Source organism: Lepeophtheirus salmonis, chromosome Z (genome assembly GCF_016086655.4).
Source record: "Lepeophtheirus salmonis chromosome Z, UVic_Lsal_1.4, whole genome shotgun sequence".
Classification (NCBI taxonomy): domain Eukaryota; kingdom Metazoa; phylum Arthropoda; class Copepoda; order Siphonostomatoida; family Caligidae; genus Lepeophtheirus; species Lepeophtheirus salmonis.
The window spans coordinates 13,164,456-13,179,327 of NC_092584.1; the positions used below are offsets into that span (position 1 = coordinate 13,164,456).

Below are 14,872 nucleotides of genomic sequence, written 5' to 3' on the forward strand. Positions count from 1 at the left end.
TATACAAGCTTGTTATAATCTGTAGTAACATTAGACATTCATGTACGTAGAAAAGACGGAACATATGAAAATTTGATTTAACATCCAACCTTTTCCACTATATCTGCATCTTTTGAATTATAAAATTCAGACAATTAAAATCAAATAGATTTATTTTTTGTAACTTGCTTCAAATATTATCTGTGTAGAAAGTGCGTAAATAAATTAACAAATAATGAACTTTTTATATTGAAATTATAGTTGTATTATAGGATGAATTAAATAATCAAGTGACAATAAACCATCGATATTTTTATGATAAATTCCAAGGACCAGTCCTAAGACTGGACTGGACTAGACCGAATAAATAAAGACCGACACAGCACTATATAACATAAAAACAATCTTGAACAAAAATCGAGAAAACGACAAAATCCCAATTTTTTTTTTGCTGCAATATATTTTAAGAAATTATTGGTCTTTTATTTAAAATTTGTGGGATGAGTTAAGATACCTAAGATTGTTAGCTATTGTTTAGAACCTTTATTAATTTAAGAGACCCGATATAAATAAATATATTCAAATAAAAAATTTAAAGTAAAATTTGCATCGTCTCCAAATGGTGAATAAGAAGTATTTGTTGATAAAAGTTGAGGATCAGTTCTCCTCCAAAAATAAAAATGAAATCTTCACTCAGTTTTTATATATTTTTTTTTACTTTTTTGTTAAGGTACTTCTTTTGCCTTTCATCTCATATTAGTACTATCAATTATAATGAGCAAATGCTTTAAAGTAATATTCAATACCTTTTTGTCAAATTTACTTTTGAACGAAAAACAAAATAAGAGTATCTTGAGTTAGAAAAAATTGAAATCCCAATTTTTCAACAAAGTAATATCAACCTTGTTTTTACTCCAGACCCGAAGGGTTTCTTTCATTAACTCTATTTGCCCCTAGAAAGTTTAATCTTAGACATAATCTACTTATTTTCCAAGGATGAACGTTGGGTAATACCGGCCCGTGCAGAATTATTTACCGATTTTTGTTCAGAACATATCGCGGACAATAATGACATTTCGAATGACTTGAGAAACAATTTATTCATACATTTTTAGAATAATAAAATAGTTTGTGATCAAATTTAATCAATTTAACCACCATTTGACTCAAGGACACAGGTCAGGCGACGTCTGAAGCTGCCACAGACTTGCTGGATGTAATCGGCGTCCATGGAGGCCCAGGCCTTGTTGACAGCAGCCTTTAAGGCATTTATGTTCTTGTGTCGTTTTTTGCAGGCCTTGGTCTCCACGTGCGCCTCGATAGAGAATTTTAGTGGGTTCAGATCTGAGCTCTGAGGGGGCCAGTAGTCCTTGGGCCAAAAGTTCATGTTGTCCTTGAGCCACTCCTGAGCTTTCTTGGAAGCGTGGGCGGGTGCTCCATCTTGTTGAAAACCCCAAGGAGAGTTTCCGAATATGGATTTGATCCACGGAAGGACCTTGGACGCCAGAATCTTCACATAATCCTCCGCTGTTAATCTGTAGCCAGTGGAAAACCATACCGGCTTCATGGCCTTCCCGTTGGAGGCTACGAGACCCAACATCATCACCAAAGCAGGGTGCTTTGTTGTTGCCACATAGTGGTGCTTATCTTACACATCTCCAAAGCTCACAACACAGTCATTTTGCCTGTTGAAAACAGGATCGACCGTAAAAGTTTTCTCATCTGAAAAAATGATGATGCGTCCAGATGAGCTCTTGATATCATTCAAGATTTTCTTGACACGCTCAAGTCTGACTTCTGGCTGACGTTCAGTTAGCAGAGGGCGTTCAGTACGCCTCAGGGACTTTCCTCCAGCCCTTTTCAATGCCCTTGAAACAGTTGATCTCGATGTTCCCATCTTTCTGCCTTTACTTGCCTTATTGAGACAGTGGGTTTCCTGCCAGCCCCAGGGGAATGCTTGAGATCACCCCCAGCCTCCAAGTGCTTGTAAACGTTGTAAATTGTCTTCAACGAGGCCCCAACCTGTTCCTCAATGTTGTAATGGGGCACTCCCGCTCGGAGAAGGGCTACAATTTCGATCCTCTTTGTTTCCTGATTGGACATGGTCTCACGTTTGGAAGTTGTTACGCTCTCACAGGAAGGATTTTTGTTTATTTTAACAGTAAAAATACTGAAATAATCAGATTGGTTCCCACAAAACCTCATAAAAAGTATATTTACATCATCGGTAAATAATTTTGTACGGCCCGGTAATAGTTAATCGAGTAAAAAGTTATTTAGTTATTACAAATATTGGAAAATTGTCTAAATCCTTATGAGTGTAAATCAAGTTGGTAACTTTAAGAGACAATATATGTACTGAAAAAGATTACTAAATATGGAGTGGTCCTTTAAAATCTAAACACTTTGAAATTTAAACTTCAACAAGATATTATTTATTAATTAAGAATATAATTTCCACAAAATTAATAATATAAATATATGTATGTTTGAGCTCTCTTAATCATTAATTTAACCATCCTTAGCGACAATGACTGCTTCCAGGCGGTGGCGGAATAACTGGCACTCTCTGGTAATGTAGTACTCTGTCATGGCGTCCCAGTGATGGGTTACAGTGGTGTTTGGATGACGGACACTGCAGGTATTCCCCTTGACATGCACCCAAAAAACGTAGTCAAGGGAGTTAGCATAAGGTCTGTAGGATGGAAAAAGTGTCCAAACAATTCAAAAGACTCATTCAAAAGAGTCTGGCAATGGAGAAAATAGGTTTCTTTCATTGATAGTCTCAAAAGTGGCCTCATAACACCTTATTCCTTCCATCCACTTTTTTGATAGCCCTTTGAACAGTCTGGTGTGAAATCCCAAGATCTCTTGCACAGGCCTTCATGGACTTGAGGGGATTGGCCTGGGATGAATCTTTAACTCCTCTGGATCCAGTTTGACCTTTTTTGACAGAGACCTTCTTCTTCCCCAACGTTTTGGACTTGCTGATGGCGTAGACGGTGGTCCTCGAGACACCCAACTGGGCACACATCTCCAACAAATATATTGTCTCTTTTGAAAGAGGCTATGAATTATGATGTAACTACAGCAACTCAAATGATGTTGTTACTAGTAACTACATCATTTCAGCTGTTGTATTTTCGACAAAAGACCGATAAAGACCGGTCTTTATTAGGATTGGACTAATACGACCATATTCTTTTTAGTTGTTTTTTTAGAACGCTCCAACATAGCTACATAACAAGGATTTTTAACATAAGATATATAGCAAAATTTATGCCCATAAATTGAAAATGAAAGTCTATTCAGTATGCACTACTGATATGTATATTGGAAAACCAAATTGCAGATTCGTTCTCAGTACGTCAAGTACAATTAAAATAGAATATGGAATTCTAAAGATCTTTGGTAATTTTTTTTTTTTTTTTTCCACTTGTTACATTTTTGGTCCTGGATTAAACTAACAAAATATAGTTTTTTACACATTCACAATAATGTAGTAGCAGTTTCTAACTTTGCAGCGTTGAATTTACAGTCTTAACTTATTCTTCACTATAATAGTCCCATAACTATTTATTCTCTGGTTCAGAGACACTTTATCATTTAATATTTGTACAAATAATAAAAAATAGCAGCAGGTTCTTTAATTATTGACCTTTCAGTATCTTAATTATAAAATATATCCCCAGACTGTCCTAAAAATAACATAGTTACAACATTTGACTTTATGTTTCCCTCATATTCTGATTGGATTAAAAGATGGTTTATTAATAACTTAAGAAACGATAAATTCAATGAAGTAATATAAATTACTAATTAGAAGTAAAATTTATTTCTTTAGATTATATTACTTTTTTAGGTAATTAGTGTCGTTATACTATGAGTTATTAGAAAAGTAATATATTACTAAATAATTCGTTACTACCCAACAATAACGCTATTGGTCTTTATTTATTCGGTCCAGTCGGGCCTTAGGACTGTCGATTCCTGCAATAATTTTCTAAAAATGCCAATGGTTTATGAAGTCAAATAAAATAAATTAGATATGTATTAAGGGCATTGCAATTATCTTGCAAAAAAACTTCATATTTTCATTATAATGCAATAAAATACAAACATTTTATATTTATACGAAGTTGAACAGAGATTATATTTTTCCATCTGTTTATTTTTTAGCTTGTTTGAATGTTAGTCACCAGGATTACGGCAAAAGTTAGGGGTCGGTTTTGATCAAACTTGATACGAAGTCCTGAGGCTGACCTATAGATGGGACTACTATTACAAAATGCATATTAATTCTAGGAAAGATCCATCCTTCATACGTCATGTGTCAAAATTTCAAGATAATCTGATCATTTGCTTACAAGTTACAGAGCTCTAAGTGACGCAACTTTTTTTCATAACGGAAAATATGAAATAAAACTGAATTTCGGGATTTGATAAAGCATTGCTTTTTTAGGGGGGAAAATACCGTCATAGCAAAAATTTGGCTTGATAAGTGTTATTCGGTCTCTGCTCCATCAAAAACAACAATGCAACATTGGATTGCTGACTTTAAACGAGAAAAAATAAGCACCAGTGATGCTGAACGCTCTGGACGTCCAAATGAGGTGAGAGAAATCGAGAAAGCATCAAAAAAGTCCACAAAATTATTTTGACAAATCGTAAAATGAAGTTGCATGATATAGCTAACATCTTAACGATACCAAAAGGCATTGTTTCCGCCATTTTGCATGAACATTTCTCCATAAGAAAGCTGACTTCCAAATGGGTACCGCGTTTGCTCACAGTGGACCAAAAGCAACAACGTATCGATGATTCCAAGAGCTGTATGGAGCTGTTTAACAAGAATAAAAAGGACTTTTTCATTCGTTATGTGACAATGGATAAAACCTGTATCCACCACTACACCAGAGTCAAATAGATCCTCAGCTAAGTGGACAGTATCCGGAGAAAGCGGCCCAAAGCAAGCAAAACGCATAGATCAGCTGATAAGGTTTTGGGCTCTGTATTTTGGGATACTCAAAGTATTTTGTTCATTGACTCCCTTGAGAAAGGAAGAAATATTAATAGCAAATATTATATGGCATTATTGGAGCATTTGAAGGAAGAAATTGCGGAAAAACAGCCCCAAATGAAGAAGAAAAAAGCTTTGTTTCATCAAGACAATGCACTGTGTCACAAATCTCTAAAAACAATGGCAAAAATACATGAATTGCGCTACTAATTGCTGCTGCAACCACCGTATTCTCCAGATCTGCCCCCCCCCCTCCAGCGACTACTGGCTCTTTTCAAGGAAAAAGAGATGGATCGAACGATGAGAGGATTGCCAAAACTGAAGCCTATTTTAAGGGACTTGACAAATCGCACTATAAAAAAGGCATTGAAATGTTAGAGAAGCGATGGACTGATTGTACTTAAAGGAAACTATCTTGAAATTTAAATTCGAATTTTGAAAAATAAACTTCGTTTTATTTGTCAGACTTGGACCTTATTGGCCCACCGAATATATGGTCACAGTAAGAGCCCTTTAAATTTTGAGAAGTCAATTTAACACAAAAAGTTAATTAAAGATCCATAAGCCTGGAACAAATTAAAGAACATAACTCAATTTGATTTGTGGCTAGGTGCCAATCTTGTGTATTCTATTATATACCAGAATAAGGGAAAACACCCACAGAAAAGGTACAAAGGATCGATTTTACCTTCTTTTATGACTGACAATTTAAACGGGACAGGAATGTGGTCCTAAATAATTATAGTTTATAATATTTAGGTCCCTACAGTTCAGACTATTCTATAGCCTAACCTGTTTATTTATCCATTAGAGTTATAATAATTTAAAAAAATAAATATTAAACGGTCAGTTGCGAAGGGATTTAGGGACGGCATGTGTACATTTGAGTGATTTACAATATTTGTGCAGTTTTTTTTTTTTCATTTTTAGATATTTTTATATATTTTAAATAAATTTCAGAGCTTATTTAAACCTCAAATTAAGCATCCCTCCAATTTGATACCTCTTCTGAGTAAATTTTACTGCCCAAGACTTCTAAGGCCTTGAGTTTTAAATGATGAACACCCCAATCAAGCTCAAAGCCTTACTCTAATAACCCCATACCCACAAGTAGGGCTCTATAATGACCTGTCAAAATCATAGGATTATTTCTTCTCAATTTATTATTTTTTATGCCAGCTTGCTTTTATGTATATGTGCCAACAAGAAATAAATTTACTCTTGAGCACAGAGAGGAACTAAGTTTTTAAATCATTTTAATTTCTATTTATTTACCGGACAAATTATAATTATGATTAGTATATTGATGTATTTTCTCGTCAAGCCCTAATTAATAAAAAATTAAATATTAGAAAAAGTAAATCTCTATACATCGTGAATTATGAATAAAGATGGTAACGAAAGCTAAATCTGAACTGGTTGAAATTGAGGTATTGGTGCATCCCTAATTTTTACTTAGACATACCGAAAATAAATATAAAGTTTAGTTAAAAGAAAAAAATTACTATTATTTATTTTTTCCCTACATTTTTGACAATTGGGCATCCAGAGCACCGTGCATCCTTGACATCGAAATTACCAGAACGTAATTGACGAAACCAAAATACAGCGTATTTGGCTGTTGCATTATCCGGACTATAAGCACTATTCACGTTTTCAGCTGCCTGTCTTATGTTTTACTCTTTATCAAAGAAAAATGTTAAAATCTGGTGTATTTTCTCTTTGCTAGTGTACATTTAGGACGTTCGCACAAAAAATACTGAGTGAAACAATCGCAAAACTGTCAAATAAAGTTTTTTAGTACGAAATTTTATATTTCTAATACTATCTAGTCTAAACAGATTGTACCCATATATTGGAAAAATAATTGATTTTTTAATTACAGCTATTATTAGGATTTCGAGAATTTTAATGCGGCTCTTGTGTTTCGTTTACTTTGTGCTAAAATCTGGAAGAAAAAAAAATCCATCTATTAAATTGATGTCTGTTTCTGAAAAATATTATCTCTTTAGCATATTCAAGTTAAGAGCTAAAGGCAATGGAACAGTCCATTATATTACATACCTTTTCTGAACACAAAATAATGTTCAATCAGGTTTTAAATGTATTGAGAAAGGAATTCCAATACTCAGGTGTTAAATGGTAATGACAACAGCTGAGCAAAAGAAAATCATTCCTAAGATAACTAATTCCACCCCCCCCAAAAAAAAAAACCAGCCAAAAAGTAGACCAGATTTACATCACGAGGAAATAGAAAAACACATGAGATCTATCCCTTCATCAGCCTACAAACTGAGTGTATTGACACCCTTCTCCAAAAAAAAAAAATAGTATAATCAATCGAAAAAATACCTCACATAGACACAAAAGAATCGATATTGCTGCTCTTATTCGCGTGATCGCACACCAACAGAGTTCCGAAACTTAAGTTAAGCATGCAGGCCGACTATGGTATGGAGACGTGCTTCAAGACGATACAGCCCCAGTACACACAGCTAAGGTTGCACAGTTCTTTTTGGCGACCAACATTCCATTCTGGCTGAAAACAATGTGGCCAGGCACTCAACAGATGCCAACCCGTTCGATTTTTCATTCACATGTCGAGACCAGGGCCTGCAGGACAAACGCACCGAATCTCGAAGTACTTAAGTCTTCCTTTGATGAATGTTGGACCTCCATGAGTCCCAATTACATAATTGCCACCTGTCAGATATTGCAGCTGCCTATCAAGCCCATTATCACAGGCGGTGGGGTCTACATTGAAGATTGCAAATAGCAACACAGATCCAAATATTTGTACAGCGTTTTGTAACTTTAGCTCCTCTAGTTTGCAAAATTCAACTTGTTAAAATTCCAGACTCAAAATGTATTGTTTTCAATTACATACAAGGTATTTCACTAATTAATTAGTCATAGCTATAATCATTTCTACAAGTCATGTTTATTCATATTTTTCTTTTAATCCATAATATGTTTATACACAATAAGTAATTAGTTTTCTGAATAATAATTAAATAAGTAACATTATATGTTGGTAAGGAAATATACATTTGTCATGAGTTAATGCCAAAAGAAATCTGTAACAAATATCAGGAAAGATAGAAATATGCCTTATTTATATCTTTATATCATAAGGTACCAGAACTGATAGTGGAAAAAAATTATTATTGATAATCTTTAATTGAAATATAAAAAGTTGATTGATATTAAATCATCTCCGATCTCTAGGTCAAATAGAGCAAGGGAAAGGTTTAGTGTGAGAGGTTGAGAAATTGCATCCTAAATTTAATTATATATTTAAAAAATTTGTATATAGTATTATTAAAAGTAAAGCAATTTATAATTAAAATTTTGTATTTGTAGAACTATCCCACCCTAAGTTTTGAGGCTCCAAAAATGAAGAAATGAGGATTTTAATGAATATTTCATTAGTGATATATAGTAAACCAAAGCAATGAGAGACAAGTACCGAGTGGTCCGTGAATATGAACACTTATTATTTAATGAATATTGAGCAATTGAAATTAATTTATATTTCAATTTATTAAAGTATAAATAATTAGTTACGAAACAAAACAAATTTGAGCTCCCTAGATTATGTACAAGTCGAGAAAATGGAACTTGAACGTGATTGACGGATTTCCATTCCCCTATTTCAAAATATATATTTCTATCATTTTTTTAAAGTCTTAACCATATAAAGGTAGAACCCTTAAAATATATCTTTTTTTTTAAACTGTCGAGTAGAAAGTTCATAGAATTAGGAATAATGTTATGACTCATAATTTCATTTATATAGTTTAAAAAATTGGTTTCATCAAACATACCTTTTTATATGAAAATATCATAAATAAATAAAAAAAAACACAACTATATAGAATAAGCTATGATATTTGGTTTACGATATATCACTAATCAAATATTCAAGAAAATGCTCATTTCTTCATCTTTAAGGCCTCAGAACTCCGACTCAAGGAATATACAATAATCAGAAGTAATTAGCGAATAATTAAGATATAATTGATGAGTTGACGGTACCAATTCTTAGTTCATGTTCCCCTAAATTTTGTTCCATCATTGGATCCGCATCCTTCCATCTTTAAAAACTATTATTAAAAGATGAAATGATGGAATAAAATGCAGGAGGGCATGTAGAAAGTATCAGTCAAATATAGTGTATTCAAATTCTTCTTTGATCCTTGATCCCCTAGAGTAAATTATTCTCCAAATTTTGCAAGACCTAACCATGAAGAATTTCAACGAAGAAGTTTTGGATGGAGTATTGAGAATTAATTGGATCTTTTAGTCAATTATTCTGTCTTGTAATAGAACTTTGTAGCTCTTATAGAAGTGAGAAATTCTGAAGCAATTTATGTATGCAAGGTGACTATATATAAGGTGTGTCGATAAGAGAGTTCTTTGCTTTTGTTGACTGGCTATTTTGATGACGTCAAAGAGGAGCTAATTAAAGAGGAAATTCGATAAAACAAATTGTATTTCATTTTCTCATTACTCTAAATTTTTACCCTCCAACAATTAAGGAATAAATAAATTAAAAGCTGTTTTTAATGAAAAATAGGTCAAAACATGCATTTTTAAATAAATATACAAAAATAGAGGACATCTAAAGGATTTGTACAGGTTGCCACAGCAGAACAGCGCCTTGTACCTTTAGAAGAAGACATAGTTCTTGGAATAATATGAATTAACACTTTACACTAGTCAGTAACACTGAAATTGGCTCCCTTGTGACGTCATCAAAAAGTGACGTCATCCAAAAATGTTTCTTATCGACACACATATTATATATGCTCATCGTGGACCTTATCTATCAACTAGCATAATTTCAAAAAAATATAACAGGTGACAAATATACTATTGTAATGATTTCCTTCGGTGCGGGCGAGCGTTAGGGTATTCTATAATGCACTATATTGTAGCGCCTGCATATGATATGAAATTTATTATAATTCAATTTTAAAAAATTGAATAATAAACTTCAAATAATAAGCCAACATGTTTGTATGAAAAATTTGTCTAAATGAGAAGCCCGTCTTTTATTTTTGTAAAAAAATTTGCCAAAACAAAATTTGCAAAACAAATTGCAAAAAAAATTATTTCCACTAATTTATTTCGTATTTGCAAAACCTAAAAATTATGAAGAGTAAGGTCGTCCAAAAAATAATCTTCCATAACTCGTTCAATTCTGGAAAAATTGAAAAAATTATATAAGGAAATGTTCTGGAAATTGACAATCTTATGTTGCAATGTTAAAGTTTAAAACACATCTTTTGGGCTCATTTCTTCTTAAAACTTGAAAATTGAGATTGAATGAAAAAAAGAAAAATATTATTCAGAAAATGTCAGATATTTGAGTTAAATATCAGTTTTTAAGGCTCAAATTTCAATGCAAACAAATTTCATATGATCAAAATGATAATCACTAATTCTGGCTTCATCAGTAGGTATTGAATTTGTCCCCCTTGCACAAGCCAAAATCCAAGTCTTTCTTCTTCCAAGATCATTGGGAAATCAGTGGTATGAAATTTTACAAATAGCCATTTCAGACGCTCTTTTAGTTTTAAATACCCAATTAAATTAAATATATGAAAAATCAAAAATATATTATAACAAATTATTTTACTAAGACAAACTCACTAATCCTCTTCATAATTCCCTTTCTTAATTTGTATTTAATATATTAAATACGGTCTCCTTTCGTCGTTTTTTGTTCTAAAGTCTGCATTTGTCTCCGTCTGTGAAATAAATACTCTGGTTATGCGTTTTTATTAGCGGAAAACCATATATTATAGTAGATTATGTATTAACATGTACTACAACTATGTTTTTACAATTTATGAAATTTAAAAACTTACTTTTGCCATTATATTTAATACAATATCCCTAAAGAAATAACGAACAACCACTTCTAGGATAATGATAATTTTATATAAATTTTTACTTTCAAAGTTTATGTAGTATTAATAAACAAGACTCGCTTGAATGACGTCCCCAGAAATAGAGATAGAGAGAGAGAGATGGAATCGCTGTGTCGCTCATAGACAACGCGCACAAGAGAAATTATTCTCTTGAACTCAATGTGCGTAGGTTCGCACACAAATGATTCCTAGTGAAAGAAATATACTTTATGTATATGGATTTTATCAAGAGATTCTCAGGTTAGTTGGAGTAATTGTAATAGTATAATGTTTACTTATACTTAATCAGTGCAATCCCATCTAACCCATTAAAGGAACATTTAAAAAAAAATAGATTTATATAATAAATCTGCTGTACTTGCGTAGTCATTTTCTTGATGCCTAACCTTGTTCTAACAAACCTTGCGTAATTTTAATTGTATTAAAATTAAAGATAAAAACTCTTGTTATAGGTTTTCCCTAAAAATATATATGTTTGCGTTCTGGGGGGCCCTACAAAAGAGGATCCTGTTCATAATGAGGAAGACTTGATAGTTTGATATATTGATATATTTTTTTTGCTGAAATGGTATTAATCCCCTGATAATAAGACAGTTGTCGTATATACCAATGATTATAATTACTAAGGAGGAAACTTTGATGTTGCATCAGCTTTTCAACAGATTATTGCTCCTCAGGGTAATAGAATAGAGCACTCAAGGCGTGCCAAGTACATAAGTTGAGGCTATGACGTAGTTGGATCATGCTAATCAGTGGTAGTAGGCGTCGGTGTATCTAATTTTTAATGTAATTTGATAATAAAATGATTAAACGTCTATTTTTATTTAATTTAACTTAATATTAAAAATCATCTGCATAAAACAAATTAACATATGGTAAATTTATTATTAACCAATTATAAGAAATTTAATATAATTATATAAAGTTATGTTATATAATGTTATAATTTATTTAATTTTCGGCCAATTTCTTTTTTTTTGCACATTTAGACTATTATTTAGTTCCTTAATTATAATAAAGGTTCTTAATCGAGCATATTTTACAATGACATCCTGAAGGAAATTGGGAGCTGACACTTGGAGAACAGATATTAATGACTCAATAACTTTAGGATGATTTGAAATTTTTGGTCCATGATAAGCCGACAAGATTGCCTCGAATTGTTTTAATTTGAGTAAAAAAAGGAACTTTCTGACATAGTCAAGATAAAGTTGATAGCCATAGTGTTAAATCTGCAGTACAAGAAGGACCACATTAAGGGCATTTAGCTTCAAACTTTTTAGTCAGGTATCCTGCTATGTAACCAAGTCCTTGAATACCTATAGTTAATAATATTGTAGAGAAAAACGCGTGCGAGGAGAAGGGGGGAGGGAAGATATATGGTATTATTGTTTAAAATACTGATGTGATTATCACTGATAATCACATCAGTATTTATCAGTTGCCTGCTTTATTATGATTTTTGAGGGTATAACGAAAGTATTTATTAGCAAAATGTTTAATAAAGATATACTACGTATAATTGACTTGGACGGTTTTTATCCGTTACAGTAGATTTGAAAACGTCACACTCCATGAAATTGTAATTCATTATGAACCATATTCTCAGAATAATAACTCATAAAACGACAAAGTAAGAGTATTTCGAAATATATTTGATGTTCCAAGTTTAAAATAGAAGGCTTAAATTAAATATAATCTACATACTAAAACATAAACCATCATACATTTAAGTTAAATATACAAAATTAAACAATTAGAATCATATAACTAATTATAACAATAAATTATAAATACAGAATATTGAAATAATAGATTGATCCAAATAATATTTTCTTGTTCTAACATCAGAATTCAGTTGCAAAACACAAGCCAGACGTGGAGTTTAATCAAAAATATCATCACACTTTTTTCCTCATGTGCAAGTTGCATATACAATTGTACACAGGATAGATATATCTCTACCAATGAGATCTTAATAATTATTAATAATAAAGTAAATGTCAAAATCATAAAATAATAAAGTAAATGTCAAAATCGTAAAATAATAAAGTAAATGTCAAATCATAAAATAATGTTAGATTTAAATCCATATCTTCTTCCAATCTTAGTACGAACAGTTTTTAGAATCCCACTTTCATTTATTTCATTTTATCTAAAAAAAGAAAATTTAATCCATGCAGTCAAATTTTAAACCTTAATTAGTTATCTCAGATATAAAAATAAGACTCCTTTATAACTGATAAGACAATTCAGGCAACCATATGTCTATCACGTTGATGAGATATGGACGACCTAAGAAATAGCTGTCCAAAGGACTGATCAATAAAGCAGTGATTGATCGCTCCTCATTATCTTTTGTCTCATCCATAGCAACAAAAATATCCTTCTCTTCGACTTTTTATTTGATTCTGGAGATGGCATCGTTACCAACATTCTCCATTAATTTAATGATGGCATCATTACCAACATTTCTCCATAAATTTTTTGAACGTCGGATGATTAGCAATGGATAAGGGTATATTATATGCAAGAAACATCTTTGTGAGATCAAAGTTAAAGTCTGACTTGATGTATTCATCATTAACTTGATTTTTTTAGATGAATATCCATGCTCTTGATATGAGATGAGGATAATGAGTGGCGTTTAATTCTAGACGGGGTACTAAAAGCACATTTATATCGACAAATCCGACAAGCCATCTATTTCTCGGTCGGTAAGTATTTACAAATTCCTTGTCCTCCATTTTCAGAAATCCAGACAGAAGGCGACGTTATTTTAACATTGTATTCCGTTCTCTATCAGCATCTAATATTATATTAATATTGAATAATAAAGGCGGGAATGAAAACGTTTTTGATGGAAGAAGATGTATACTATTTAACAATGATGCCATGCGTATTTATTCCTTCCTCCTCGCACGCTTTTCTATTCTTACCAAAATTATCACCCTTATGAATACCACAGTCCAAGGGAGAAAAGGAAGAATCTGCTGATACTTTTTGTTCCAAATTAGGATGTAAGGCTTATTCAGCTCCTAATAGTAAAGCACCATCATATTCTTCCTAATCTATTTTTAGCTCATTCACTATTTCTTCCAAGTCCTTAATTAAATAACAAAGGAAGATATCGTTTTCCTTATCTTTAATTTGAACTGCTGATGATCCAATATGGGCCCTATCAGCCTGGACCAGGATAATTAATTGGAATCGATTTATAAAATTAACACTAGTTGGATGATTACTTGAGACTCCAAGGGCTCTCAAATTCGAGAAAAAGTTTTCTCCAAGCATCTGGATTCAACCGCGAAGTAAATTTGTATTTTATTCCAGATGATTCCCTCAAATCTTCGAATAATTTTTCCAAAGATGATATGGAAATCAAGATTCCATGCTGGAAAGGAAAAAGGGATTTATCTTTACCAATTCCCCGGATATTCTTCATTGTTTCCTTTATCTTATTGAGGACCTCTTTTTGTTCATGCAAATGGATGCCAAATCCACAAGAATTTGTTTTAACATCAATGGGCTTCCTACTATTGAAGACATCAAACCAGGAATCTTCAGTTTTAATAAACTCAGCGTGTGACTTATTTGCTGGAAAAAGATATTCAAATGCTGAGGCTGTTGTATGGCTTAACAATTGTCTGGCCATAAATACACACTGACTTATGACATTCCAGATGGATAACCTTGATTTTGTGTACAATTTTTAAATCTAGACAATTTCTTGCTGTCAATAGAATCATTCTTTGTGATTTGGGTACCCTTTATCCACAAGATGGTTTCTCAGGAGTTTGATTAGGTGGTACACATCATGAAAGACTTAAATCTTCTTTGATATGTCCGATGGATTCCAAAAATACGGATAATTCTCACTTATTCCTAATTTGTTACGTAGTCCCACATTTGATGGAGCCATATCGGAGACCAT

General features: G+C 32.3%; 1 long non-coding RNA gene across 2 annotated transcripts; it reads right to left on the reverse strand.

Moving 5' to 3' along the window:
• Positions 1 to 9,476: 9,476 nt before the first annotated feature.
• On the reverse strand, positions 9,477 to 11,231 carry LOC139907375 (uncharacterized). 2 transcript variants are annotated; one of them, XR_011783937.1, is made up of 3 exons: positions 10,876 to 11,231; positions 10,658 to 10,755; positions 9,788 to 10,205 (listed from the first exon to the last, which is right to left on the reverse strand). It is a non-coding gene; the product is annotated as an uncharacterized lncRNA (long non-coding RNA). The 2 variants fall into 2 exon arrangements; XR_011783936.1 differs by having other exon boundaries at positions 9,477 to 10,755.
• Between the last annotated feature and the right edge of the window lie 3,641 nt (positions 11,232 to 14,872).